Source organism: Aethalodelphis obliquidens, unplaced genomic scaffold (genome assembly GCF_003676395.1).
Source record: "Aethalodelphis obliquidens isolate GAN/ISIS:26980383/991018 unplaced genomic scaffold, ASM367639v1 scaffold52, whole genome shotgun sequence".
Lineage (NCBI taxonomy): Eukaryota > Metazoa > Chordata > Mammalia > Artiodactyla > Delphinidae > Aethalodelphis > Aethalodelphis obliquidens.
This window is the reverse complement of record NW_020837996.1, coordinates 1,432,743-1,447,164: the sequence shown is the minus strand read 5'-3', so window position 1 is coordinate 1,447,164 and position 14,422 is coordinate 1,432,743.

Here is a 14,422-nt window from a genome sequence, read left to right as displayed (position 1 = left end):
TTTTTTTTTTGCAGTACGCGGGCCTCTCACTGTTGTGGCCTCTCCCGCTGCGGAGCACAGGCTCTGGCCGCGCAGGCTCAGCGGCCATGGCCCACGGGCCTAGCCGCTCCACAGCATGTGGGATCCTCCCGGACCGGGGCACGAACCCGCGTCCCCTGCATTGGCAGGCGGACTCTCAACCACTGTGCCACCAGGGAAGCCCAGCATATCTTTTTTAAACAGCAGTGATATTGTGCTATATATAGGCTTTGTTTCCACTGAACAATATGTCTTGCAGATCATTCCAAACTTGCAGCTAGATCAGATACATTCATTTTACCAACTGCATAGTTTTCCATTGAATGATGGGGGCATAATTATTTGAGCAATCTTCTGGTGATGGGGAAGATGTTTATGTAATTTTCTTTTTTTTTTTTTTTTCCAGTTGGGTCAAAGAAAGACAAAGGAATAGCCCACAGGCTGCCTGCATGCAACAATGAGGACAGAGGCCTTGAGTTATTTACGGGAAGGCATTGCATTGGGCAGGCCGCTGACAAGTGTGTGCTCAGAGTCTCATCAAGCTTCGGGAGCCCAGATCGGGTGACTTCTGGACTCGTCACCAACCAGCTCTTTGGAAAAAGGACTGAGACCTGGGACAAAGGGACATATTACAGACTTGACCACGAGAGCAACCAGTTTGGAGAAATCTATGGGACTTGAAATATATATACATATATATATATATATATATATATATATATATATATATATATATATACACACACACATACGTTTACTGATTAAATGAATCCTTTCTGTCACGTATTTTGGCTGTTGGTTTGGCTCTTCCTCATGCAAGGTGGCTGTTCCCCAGAAAAGCAGCTGGAGAGAGAAAGAGAACATCTGTAGTGACGTGGCTGGCAGGGATGTTCCACGCTCCCTCCAAATCACAGCCTTTTCTGGGTGCAGCTTGGAAATGATTCGTCCAGTCCCCCCTTATTTTCCTGTGCCTGTGTCTCTCTGTGGGTTTGCACAGCTCAAGCCTGAACCCAGCCCCGCAATCACCTGCCCATTCGTTCCACGATCATTTCCTGGGTACCTGTCATGGAGCAGATGCTGAATGGACCACGTTAAAACAAAGCTTGCGAGGCTCACTGAGAACTCGCCCTGGCACCATGCCGTGTGCTCTACCTTCATCCCCTCTCTGACTGCTCCCCACAAGCCAGTCTTAGGGTGCTGGAGAGAGGACTGCACGACTGAGGCCACAGCGAGCTTCCCTGTGAGTACCCAGTGAACGCCAGCCATTACTATTACTAACACTATGATTGCAAAGCTCTAAGCATTTTGCCTGGTGGGCAAGAAGTTAACGCGAACCACAGTATTCCTTGCCTTGAATTAAGGCCATTTAATCTTGTTCAGCATTCTATTAATAAGAAGACAAATGGGTTTTCCTTCTTGGCAAAATCTCAGTGTTCTTAGGAACCAATGCATACCCTCTGCACAGATGATTCTGAAAGCCAGTGCCAGCCTCCAGCTCCCTCTCCATTGATGTCTCAGTGACATCCCACTGTAAATAAATAAGAAATGAAGTCATTATCTACCGCCATCCTGCCACAGCCTGGCCTTTTGCCAACAATATGGGGCCAACCTCCCAATCCCCAGCCAGGTACCTGTGTGCCATCCCTGACTCATCCCCTCCCTCTCCTCCATCCAGATCCCACACCAGCCACCAGCTCCTGTCCAGTCTCCTTCCTTATCCCTCCCTTCTTTCTATTCTTCTGCTGGGCAGGACACATCACCTCCTGCCCAGGCTACTACCATGATAGCAGTTCTGAGAGTGTGATCTGCAGGCCATGAGGCACCCCAACTTCCTTTCAGGCGGGCTGCAAGATTAAAACTCTTTTCATGGGAAAACGGAGATGTTGTTTGCCTGTTCCACCGTGTTGATATTTGTACCAAGGATGCAAAAGCAATAGAGTTACAACTCCGGAGCTTTTGCAGAAATCAAAGGGAGTGGCCCAAACTGTTGTCACCATCATTGTATTCGCCACCACCAGGCACTCATGGTAAAAAAAAAACAAAAAACAAAAAACGAAAAAAAAAACCCCAAAACAAAGAAAAGCCAGTTTCACTGAAGAATGTCTGGTTGAAGCTGTATAAATCATTAATTTTATTAAATCTCAACCCTTGCATATACAACTTTTTACTATTCTGCCTGACAAAATAGGAAGTATGGATGAAGCACTTTTGTTGCAGACTCAAGTATGATAGTTGCCTTGAAGTAAAGCACTTTGTCAATTTTTTTGAGCTAAACTAGCCACTTTTTCATTGACAACCATTTCGCTTGAAAGCACAACTGACAAACTAACCAGACTGAAGTATTTGGTAGACGTTTTCTTGAAAGTAAATGAAGTGAGCTTGTCCTGTCAAGGGGGAAAAAAAGGACAATATTTGTTACCAATGATGAAATTTGAACTTGCAAGTGAAAATTTGAATTTGGGAAAATCCATGTCCACCACCGTGAGCTGGACAGTTTTCCAATAATTAAACACTCTTCTGATAAGACATGTGGTAATGTTAGCGAATGTGATCTTTTATTAAAAAAATTAATTAATTTATTTATTTTTGGCTGTGTTGGGTCTTCGTTTCTGTGCGAGGGCTTTCTCTAGTTGTGGAAAGCAGGGGCCACTCTTCATAGCAGTGTGCGGGCCTCTCACTATCGCGGCCTCTCCCGTTGCGGAGCACAGGCTCCAGACGCGCAGGTTCAGTAGTTGTGGCTCACGGGCCCAGTTGCTCCGCGGCATGTGGGATCTTCCCAGACCAGGGCTCGAACCCGTGTCCCCTGCATTGGCAGGCAGATTCTCAACCACTGCGCCACCAGGGAAGCCCAAATGTGATCTTTTGATATTTTAAATGGAAATGCACCTAGATTTGGAAGATCTGTATGACTCAGTGAACCAATGATTCCCAAATGATGAATGCAGGATGTTACAAAATTGGGCACGAGGGAAGAGCCATCCAAGAAAGAACAATGGATTTTAATGTAGCAGAGGAGAAAGAAATTCAATGATATGGCTTCAGATTTCAGGTTGCAGCTAACCTTGGAGAAAGCACCATTTGTCAATATGGGGTATAATGTCAAAGAAGAATATTTGCAATTTTCTAGAAAGGCTATTAAAATACTCTTCTTTTTTCCAACTGCGTGTTTGTGTGAGACCAGATCTTCTCTCTATTCTTCGGCCAATATATCTCAACAGATTGAGTGCTGAGCAGATGTGAGAATCCAGCTGTCTTTTATTAAGCCAGACATTAAAGAGATTTGCACAAAAATTGATGCCACTCTTCCACTAAATTTTTTATTTTGAAAAACACAACTATTTTTTTATAAAAATAGGTATGTTCAATGTAATGGGCTTACAAATGAGTTAAAATAAGTGTTTTATAAATGTCTCCATTTTAATTTTGAATCCAATAAACATTGATAAATTTAACCCATATAAACAACAATGATAATTAAAACTATACATTTAATAAGTGCTAGTGAATAATAAACATGTATAAATAATTAGTAAAATAATAAATAATTTTCAGGAATGAGACCCCAAAGTCTAAGAACGATTAATGTACTACATCTGGCATTCTCCGGACCACACTTCTGCATTCTAATTGTGATTGCTATCGCATTGTCTCATCAGAAACGCATGTCCCAGTAACTGATGAGAACAAAGCAGGCAGGGGCAAGGTCCAGATCACAAGGGAGAACTCATTCCACAGGCACAGCCCGGCCCCCATCTCCCTCCACGGGAGTTAGGTGTTTGCACAGGTAACTAGCGATGTCATCACACACAAGGAACGGAGAGAGAGAGGGTGGAAAGGAAGTATGAAGTCACAATAACTGTTGACACTTACCAGGTGGCTACTGTGAAGCCAGCCCTTGGACTCAGCAGCTGAGTTAGGGACACACAGTGCCAGGCCTCGTGTAGTACCAAGAATGGAGAGGTGAGTCAGAGCGGGTGGGGCAGCCCCTGCTGGCTGCCTCCATAGAGACAGGAGGGCTGAGTGGTCAGGCTCCTAGATGTTGCTGCTGGATGCCCTGGTTCAGATCCCCATTCTGCCACTTGCTATTCTGACAATCTATCCAAGTAGCAACCTTAACTTCTCTGGACCTCAGTTTTGTCATCTGTAAAATGGGATAATGATACTTCTCTGGTGAGGGTTAAATGCATGAACATCTATAGCCCTATTAGGACAATGCCTGGCATAGAATGAGCGTGATGTGTGTACTCTTGACCAACGACTGTTTTTCTTTCCTTTTCTTTGCAGGCAGATCCTGTCTGCCACTCCTAAGGCTGAAAATGCCAGCTTTTCATTTTCCCCAGCCTCTCTTGGCTCAATTCTAGACAATGAGATCTGAGGGAAAGTTGGCTGGCATGGAAATTCCATTTTTTCTTGCTCTTGGACATAGTGTTGGGAGGACATGGTGTTGGGAGCAGGGGTGAACATCGGGGGAAGCATGAAAAGAATCATGCAGTAGCTGACCCAGAGCCTGACATCGATCTGCTGAATTTTTTTACGAGGGCCTCTCACTGTTGTGGCCTCTCCCGTTGCGGAGCGCAGGCTCCGGACGCGCAGGCTCAGCGGCCATGGCTCACGGGCCCAGCCGCTCAGCGGCATGTGGGATCTTCCCGGACTGGGGCACGAACCCGTGTCCCCTGCATCGCCAGGTGGTCTCTCAACCACTGCGCCACCAGGGAAGCCCTGATCTGCTGAATTAACCAAGCCTGTTCCCGCTTGCCTCCTGAGGACCCCAAGGCTACGAGAGATTACGTGATGCGTCCAGGGAATCAGGGCTAGTAGGAGGAGATCACGGTCATCGCGATTACTCTGGGAAGCAGATATTATTTCTAGGATGCAGCAGCTGAAACTCAGAGGTTATATAATTTGCTGAAGATCACACAGCTAGAAAGTGATGGGACAGAGATTCCAACCCAGGTCTTCAAAGCTGGGGAGAGGGGCTAGATGAAATACAGGACACCTATGTAAGCTTGAATTTCAGATAAACAACATTTTTTAAAAAGTATAACTATGTCCCATTCAATATTTGGGATCTACCTATACTAAAAAAATGTGTTATTTACCTGAAACTCAGGTATCCTGTACGTTTATTTGCTAAATCTGGCAACCCTATAGAGCTGGGAACCTAGATTTTGTGTCCCACTGCAAAGTTGCTGTGCTGAGTTCACCCAGCATGCCAGCCACCTAAATAAGCAAGGGACCAAATTGGACGGTGTGATCAATGTTCTAACTGGGATGCAAATGAACTGGGCCCGACTAGACAGTGTAGGGCAGTGGCAGGCATATGAACTTATGCTCCAGCTTTACCTGGGGCAAGTTCATTAACCTCTCTGGATTGCGTTTATTTTTCTGCAAGCTGACAAAAAATACTGGTACTTAAGACCAAATGAGATCAGATCCGTAAAGTGCTTAGCTCCGTACCTGGCACTAAGTGCTCCATAAAAGCCTCTATTCTTCCTCCTCCTCCTTGTAATGTCATTTTGAGGTATTACTGTGTGTGTTATCATCACTGGTATTGTTTCTATTATTATCATTAAGTGCCTTGTTTATTATTAACATTAAAGGCCTTGAGACCTGCTGGAGGAAGGCCTCTCCTTAAAGCCACTTCTCTTTGTGCTGCCAGCAGAGGGCGCCATTGTCTGACACAGAGGCCACCAGCCGGCCTGTAGCCACTTTAAAGATACGTCTGGGATCAGGCTGCTCCACTTGGCCTGCGGCGCACTGGAGAGGGAGGGGTGGCAGCCTCTGCGCCCCAGGTTATAACTCAGCTTGTACTGCCTCAGACCTGTCACTGCCCCCTCACCAGCGCAGTCCCATCCAAGGAGCCCCTGTCTGGCATCCCATTTGGGGAATTTTTCTAAAAAGGCCACCTCTGGACCATTTATTTCTTTCACCTCTTACCAATCCATGTCTCGGTTTTTGATAAAAAGCTCCATGGAGACTAATCAGAGGAGGCTCCGTTGATCTTTCTCCAGGATGTTTAGGCATGGGAGAGATGGATGGAGCTGGGTTTGAATCCCTGGCGCTCCACTCACTTGTCATGGGACCTTGGGCATGTTGGGCCACCCCTCCGAGCCTCAGTTGCCTCATCTGTGAAAAGGGAAAGGTTGCACCCAAGGCCGGGAGGAGCTGGCGTTAGCAATGCGCTCGCCCCACACTGCTAACACCAGGGGGCTCAGTCAACGGGGCATGTCTTTGTTTCTTCTTCAGACTCAGGAGAATCTTCCCTAAGAGTCCATGCAAAGAAGGCTCTAGGCCGGTGATGAAAATAAGAATTGATTTGCCTGTCACAGTTTCCAAAGAAGTCATCACATTTGTTGTTGTTTAATCTTTACAAGAACGCTGTGGAAGAAGATGTATTTTTATACCCACATTATAGCAAACGTGTCCAGTTGAGGTCAGGAATGGGGCATTTCCTCCAATGGAGGGTGAATGGCCTGTTAAAAGCTGGATGTTTCAGTCAGGACATCACTGTCTGGGACCCATCGATGGCCGGCGAGTGGTTTCTCTGTGTCAGAAGCTCGGCACGGTTCTTTGTAGGAATTCTTCTATTTGATCCTCACAGCAGCCTTAAGGGATAGGCATGGTTTCTACCTTTGTTTTACAGAAAAAGAGACTGAGGCCGAGGATGGAATGCAGATTCCCTGACTCCAGACTCACGCATGTGGCCATCAGCCTCCAAGAAGGGAAGGGCAGGGGCGTGGGTCTCGGGGTCGGAGGCCCTGCAGAATAGGAGGGGGAACTCTGCTCTCAGAAGACAGGGATCTGATCCTGACCCCCACCCCCAGTCCATGTGACCTTCTGAGCTCTGGCCTCCCTATTTGCTGCCAGGTTCACGGGATTACTCCCAAGCTTATTTGAGAGAGTAGGTAGGAAATTGTTTCCTAAACTGAATCAGAGGGTGAGGGTTCAAGCTGAGCCCACTCTGGAATTCAGACAAGCCTGGGCCTGTTTGGGAAAGGCCGGGCCAGACACCCCCCAGGAGTCAATTTAGTGAGACTTGGGGTGGTTTGTGACTGAAGGAGAATGAGGAAGTGGCTTTGCACGCCGAGCCCGGGGAAGGCGGTGGCCCCTTGGGCCTGTCTTGAATATTGCCTTTGCACGCTCAGCTTGGGGGCTCCCCAGTCTGAGCCCCGCACACCGAGGGACTGGCGACAGAGCTGAGGGCCTGCTTTGCCAGGGGGTCCCTGAGCACCCCCCCCGCCCTGGAGCCCTCACAGAGCCAACGTGGGACCAGGGCACAAAGTGACTTAGTGACAGTGGCCCTGGAGAGGCAGCTGAGGCAGAAGATGAGAAGACTGTGCCTGAGCTCCTGGGGGACCCTCCAGGGCTCCTAGATGCCTGTGCCTGGTGTGGGCAGGCCTGTACCCCAGAGGCACCACAGCCAAGGCACAGCCACTGTCACTGTCACGGTCAGGCTGGGGAAATCTGAGGGTCACCTTTAAAGGTCTGCAGTGACGGGTTGACCTATGTGTCATTTCCAGGAGTTAATTCAGAAATGGGAGGTGATTTTCTGGCCAGGTCTTTAGACTGTCACACATCACTAATTAGATGAAAGTCTTTGCCTGTCGCCCAGTTCTGAATTGAACCCTTTGCTCCACCTTTACAAACAAGATGGTCTCACCTCTGAGGGCAGCTTCCCTCACCTGCAAAATGCAGGTAAAGATCACTCCTTCCTAGGGCACTGGGGCTACTTAGTGACACACGGTGTGATGTGCCTGACTTATCAGGTGGCACTCACTCTTCTTTTCTTTCCTCCATTTTCTTTCTCCTTCCCTCCCTCCCTCTTTCCTTCCCTCTCCCTCTCTTTCCGTTTCTTTCCTTTCTTCATTCATTCAGAATAAACTGTAATGGACGAAGAGAACAGACTTGTGTTTGCCAAGGGGGAGAGGCGGTGAGGGAGGGATGGATTGGGAGTTTGGGATTAGCTGATGCAAACTAGTATATATAAGGGGAATAAACAACAAAGGTTCCCTGTATAGCACAGGGAACTCTATTCAATATCCTGTGATAAACCATAATGGAAAAGAGCATGAAAAGGAATGTGTATATATACGCATAACTGAATCACTTTGCTGTACCATAGAAATTAACACAACATTGTAAATCAACTATACTTCAATAAAATAAATTAAAAAAATAATCACCCGTGATGCCCTCTGTAGTCATTTTGGCTCTGCTCAGGGTCCAAGTGCCCTTACTCTCGGTTAAACCAATTCATAGCCACTGTGACGATGACCATCCAATGGGCACTTGAGAACTGATGATCCCAGTGCATCTGGGGGATGAAGTTCCAATGCAACCCACTGTTCCCTTACAAAAACAAGATAGGCCAGACATCTCCCTGGACACAGCTGGTTTTCATCAGTTCTCCACGAGACAGTTTTGCCCCATTTATATTTGATCACTGCTGACCATGATAATTTGCTTTCTCGTCTCTGGTTTTCACATCCCCGTTTCAAGGAGAGGCCAGCGAATATCTGAACAGAAGAGAAATCAGCGTTTCACGCCGAAAAGGGATGCAGCGTGGTGTGTGTTTGCTGGTGGGAGACGAGGAAGAAAGAAGACGGAATATGATCCACGAGGGATCTACCTGGGAAAGATGGGACAGGTAGAAAGAAGTGAGCTTCCATGTCTGTCAAAAGGTGTGACCAGAGATGTTTACATCCCTCGCTGCCAAAGGATGATTTTGCTTTCTCTGCAAAATCCCTTTCCTTCCCAAGAAGGCAGTAAAGTTGCATAGCAGTTCATTTAAAAAAGTCAGCTGCCTGTGCCATGTGATGGTACAACCGCATAAGGATGAGACCTGGTGGACACAAGGGGAAGTGAGGGCACTGGAATGGAGGGGCTGGTATTCATTTCAATGAATGCTAATACTTGTTAAGATACAATGTGTGCAACATGTAAACACAATAATAGTATCACAGGGAAGTAAAGAACATTTTGTCAAGGTCTTTTTTTTACTCCGTTTCTCCCTCCAGCCAATGAACCAGCTATATAAAGAATCCAACTGATGACACAGAAGAAAGAACAAAGATGAACGGTGGTGAGGAAATCTGGGCTATCTCTCTGTCCATTCAGAGAGAGTGAATCTGAGGTTGTCCTGGTAAGTGGCAGCTCAGATGGTGAAGCATAGGGTAGCAGCTGAGAACACTGATTTTTACAGCCAGATGGACCTGGGTTTAAATCCTAGCAACATCACCTGCTAGCTGTCAGACATAGGGAAAGTTTTTTAAACTTCAATAAGTCTCAGTTTTCTCATCTGCAAAATGGGATAAAATGCTAATGATAGTAATGTCATGCCTCCTAGGACAGTTCTTTCCAACCAGTCCTCAAATCCTATTAAGATTTCCTTGAAAATACCTTCCAAATCCATCCTCTCGCTTCCATCCACACTTAAACTGCTTGGCTTGGTTCACACATAATGTCCCCTGGACTATTCGGGGGCCCTGACTGGTCTCCCTCCTCCAGTCTCCCCTTCCAGTCTACCCCTCACCGTGCACCTGGAGGGAGTGGGGCTCCACCACAGAGATCCAACCACACCCTCCAGCGGTCTCTGCCACCTTCTGTCAAGACCCAGTGCCTTAGCGGAGAATTGTGTTTGTCAGAAGTGGTCCAATTGAAAGTGTCAGAAACCCAGGTCAAACTGGAATAAGAAAGTAATGAAAAGGGATAGGGGAGTCTGTTCAGGTCTTCCAAGGCAGCAGATGCCAGGATGGAAACAGACATGCAAGAGAGTTAATGGCGGATACACTTGGGAAGGTTCAAGGGGAGGAAACAGGCTGATTCAGCTCTGATCCTGCGAAGGAGAGAAGGAAGGAAGGAAGGCTAGGTAGAGTTTCAGACTTCAGTGCAATTTCTAACAAAGTTTCCCAGTGGGGAATCTTAGAACCAAAGTCACCAGGGACAGTGCTCCCAGATGCTCAGCCTTTGGCTACAAGCAGCCCAGTGTTGCAGGGAAAGGAGGGAAGCCAGCCTAGGAGCAAAGGCAGTGGAAGATGCAGAGGGTCTGTCAGTCAAATATGCTTGCACAGTGGCAGGTTTGGGTGGCACATTTACATGGTCACCACAGGGGTCACACAACCCAAAAGTCCAGAATCAGCATTGCTTCAGACGTGGCTTTATCTAGGTGTCCAAATGACAACTCCACAATATTTCTTCACTTCGTGGTCCTGCTTCCTCAGTATGAGCTCAATTTTCCAACAGGTTCTCTCCATGTGGTGGTCAAATCACCATGAGCGATTCCAGGCTCACCTCTTCTCAGTTTCAACTCCAGCCAGAAAGAACCTACCTGTTTCTTTCCTGAGGAAATGTCCCAGAAATAATAGCTCTGATTGGCTCTGACTGGATCGTGTGCCCATCTCTGAACCAATCACTGTGGCCGAGGGGGAGAGCCATGCTCTGACTGGCCGGTCCTCTGCCGGGGTTAACTGCCACCCCTGGAGCTGAAGGAGAATCAGTTTCCTCTATCACACCTGAGACTGGGGGAAGGGGTGGTTCCCTGAGGAACCCTGGGAAAAACTGGGGTGCATTTAGTGGAAGGAAGGGAAAGGGACGCTGAGTAAAAACAACAGGCGTCCTCCCTCCGTAGATCATTCTTTACATTATTCCTGGAAGCACACCCAGGGGTCTTTCAGCTATCTCCTGATGGACAACAAACCACCCCAAAACTTAGTGGCTTAAAATACAGTGATCTATAACTTCTCATGAGTCTGTGGGGCCTTTGGGCAGTCCCAGACTGCTGGTCCCACAGTCCCAGAGTCTGGGAGTCTGGACTCTGGGACTGTGGGTCCCAGAGTCCCACAGTCTCTGCTGGTCTCACCCGGGGTTGCTCACGGGACTGTATTAGCTGTCTCCTCTTATCCTCAGCGTCATCCACCTGCCCTCTCCCCCCCACCCACGCACTCTCCCATCCTTCAGCAGCTACCTTCAGCCACTTCACCTCAGGTGATCTTCCCCCAGCAGGGAGGACAAGGCTGTCACTTGTACCACATGGATGGCATTGGTCCAAGTAGGTCACAAGGACAGTCCAGAGCGAGGAGGAGAGGAAACAGCTTCCACCTCTTGAAAAAAAGGAGCAGCAGAGAATCTATTTTTAATCCACAAAAATGAAAATGAGATTGGCCTGGGGAGGCGGTGTCTAGATTTGCCTTAACAGCTGAAAGTCTGTGGAGATTTCCTGTGCCACTTTCCGGGCCAGGTCCACAACCCTGCTCCTCAGTTTCAGTCTTTTTCTTTGGAGATTTGGGGTGTGGCTGTGACATCTTGAGGGGGCTGAGGCGCTGCGTCTGGCACAGGTGAACAAACCACAGAAGCAAAGCATTTGGCCCCCAGACTCTGAGCACTTGAAGGGGAGGACAGTGGTCACCTTTCACCCCAGTGCTGGGCCCAGGAAGCTGGGACATAGGCAAGCAGCAAAGCCTTTGGGACATGCAGACCCAAGTCCCCATTCTACCTTTCTCACTTGTACGGGTGAAAGCTCCCTGCTCACAGCTATTTCTCCAGCACCCAGTATAGCACCTGACACATAGTAGGTGTTCAATAAACGTTTGCTGGATCAATGAGTAAACCTCTCTGAGCCTTATTTTCTTCATCTGCAAAATTGTGGTAACAATAGTAACAGTAACAGCTAGTGCATTCAGGGTGGTAATGTCAAAACCCGACTCTTCTTCGCAGCCCATGAGGCTCTGCATGATCTGGACGTCATGTACTCTGCAGCCTCATTCCATACCAAGTCCCGTGGCTCTCTGCACTCCAGCCACCTAAGCCCTATTCCAAGTTCTCAGAGTCACCTGTCTCCTTACCTCAGGACCTTTGCATATACTATCCTCTGTGCCAGATGTACTTCTCTCTCCCTCCTAACTTAGTTAACTGCTAGCTATTTCTCAGATTCCAGCCCCCTTAGCACTTCCTGGGATACGCCTCTCCTGACCCTCTGGACCAGGCTGGATCCTCTGGCATGCTTTCGGAGCACTGTGTGCCTTTTCTTTTCAGCTCTTCTCAGAGGTGTTATTAATCAGGGTTCTCCAGAGAACAGAACTAGCAGAAACAGAATACACACACATACGTGCACACACACACACACACACACACACACACACACACACACACACCACGTTGGAAAATATTGCATTAAAACATTACTTATCTCAAGAGAGATTGAGAGAGAGATACATTATAAGGAATTGCCCCACACAGTTATGGAGGCTGAGAAGTCCTATAATCTGTCATCTGCAAGCTGGAGACACAGGAAAGCCAGTGCTATAATTCCAGTCTGAATCCTGAGTCCTGAGAACCAATGGTGTAAGTCCCAGTCAGAGGACAAGAGAAGATTGCTGTCCCCACTCAGCAGTCAGGCAGAGAGAGCAAATTCTCCTTCCTCTGACTTTGTGTTTTATTTAGACCCTCAACTGATTGGATGAGGCCCACCCTCAAGAGGGAGGGCAATCTGCTTTATTCAGTCTACTGATTCAAATGCTAATACCATCCAGAAGCAACCACACAGACACACCTAGAAATAATGGTTAACCAAATATCTGGGCTCCCTGTGGCCAGGTCAAGTGGGCACATAATATTAACCATCACAGAGGTGGGAGCTACAGTTTACTTATTACTCTTTGGTTACTGTCAGGCTCCCCAGACTGTCCTCAGTTTTGCAAGACTAGCGATGAGGCTGGTTTGTTCCATAGTGTAAATTCAGAGCTTAGCCCAGCACCTGGCATGTAGTAGGTATATGGTACGCATTGGGACTGGGTGAATCAAGGGGTGGGTCCATTGATGATTGCCCGGCGTGGTGCTATGCGCCAGGAGGGCATTCAAGGACTGTCAGTCCTCTCAGTCAGTATTAGTAACTGTTTATTTAAATGAATGAATGAATGAATGAGCTAGTGAATGGCTGGAACTAATCTATTACACTCATTTGTGGGAGAAGACAGAATCAGAAATGAAATTACAAAGCAATGAGCAAATGTCAAAACAACTTAAGCAAATCACTGCAACAGTTCCCCAGCTGTTCTTCTCATTGTTCTTAAAATAAAGGAATTTCTGCTGGTGAGGGTTGGGGATAAATTTAAAAAGCCACATAAATGAAGAGCAGTGACCCCAAGAGCTGGCCTCCCAGGAAGACAGGCCAGAACCATCAGTGATGGTTGTCCATCGGGGCTGTATGGGCTGTCCATGCCTCCAGTGCCACAAAAAGCAGACAGAGCTCCCCTCAAGCCATCCCTGTCCCACGGAGCCAAAAACGCACCAACGCCATGTCTATAGTTGACTTCGGTTCCCAGCACCTTCCTGTGCATTCTTGGGGATGCACTTTTGAAACTCAACCCAGATGCTGCAAAAGGACCAGAGGGTGGGTGCTCCCCCACATACCTTCCCCAATGTCACAGCTACAGACCAGCAGGCCTCTGCGGGGCCCGCACACACAGTCGAAGCCACCAATGGGCCAGGCTGGGACTTGAACCCTGCTCCAGTATGTCAGAGTTGGAAAGGAACCTACGATACGCCCCCTTTAAGCAGACTGGAAAACTGAGGCCCAAAGAGGGAAACTGGATGCCCAATTTAAGTCACCAATTTAAGTCAGCCGTGTCATGCCAAGTCACAGTGGAGTCTAAGGCAAAAGGAGACATCTGTAAAACCTATGCTGCTTGTATTGTAAAATTTAAAATTTGGTGTTTTGTTCATCATGATTTTTGCATTAACTTTGATATTGGAAAACATTGCGTCATAACATGACTTATCTTGATTACTGAGTTTTTTGGACATCCCTTTAAATTCCTCTCCAGAGGCAAGTGCGTCACCCCAGCGAGGGAGTCAGGGTAGAGAGTCAGGGTAGCATCTTGGACCCGTATTCCCTGTGGGGAAGCACACCACCCTGTCTCAGACGGGCAGCTCAGACTTCTGGGAGGAACTGGCTTTGTGGGTGGGTCCACCTGCACCCCAATCCCACCTCTAGCATCACCCCCAAACCCTACTTGGGTGACCATGGGCTGGCCACTGAACTTCTCTGAGCTTCAGTTTTCTCTTTCTAAAAGATTGGCAGTCCCTCATTTAGACCCAATTGATTTTTTTCAAGGGTCTACCATGTGCCTGGCTCTGTGCCCGGCCCTGGGCATGCGCAGAGGCCAGCTGAATATCAGAGACAAAACACATAAATTGCTTAGGGCAGAGCCTGAGGATGGGGGCCTGAGACAATATTATCATCTCCTCTTCCGAGTCGGTAGCTATTTAATGCTTAGTATCCCATAGGCCAGCCCTGAACGCTCTCAGCCTCTGTGGCCAGTGGCTCTAGTCCGGGTAGGCTGCTCCTGTTCTACTCAGGATGCTCCAGAAATCTGACCTCTGCCTCTTCCATCCTCCCCTCCCTTCT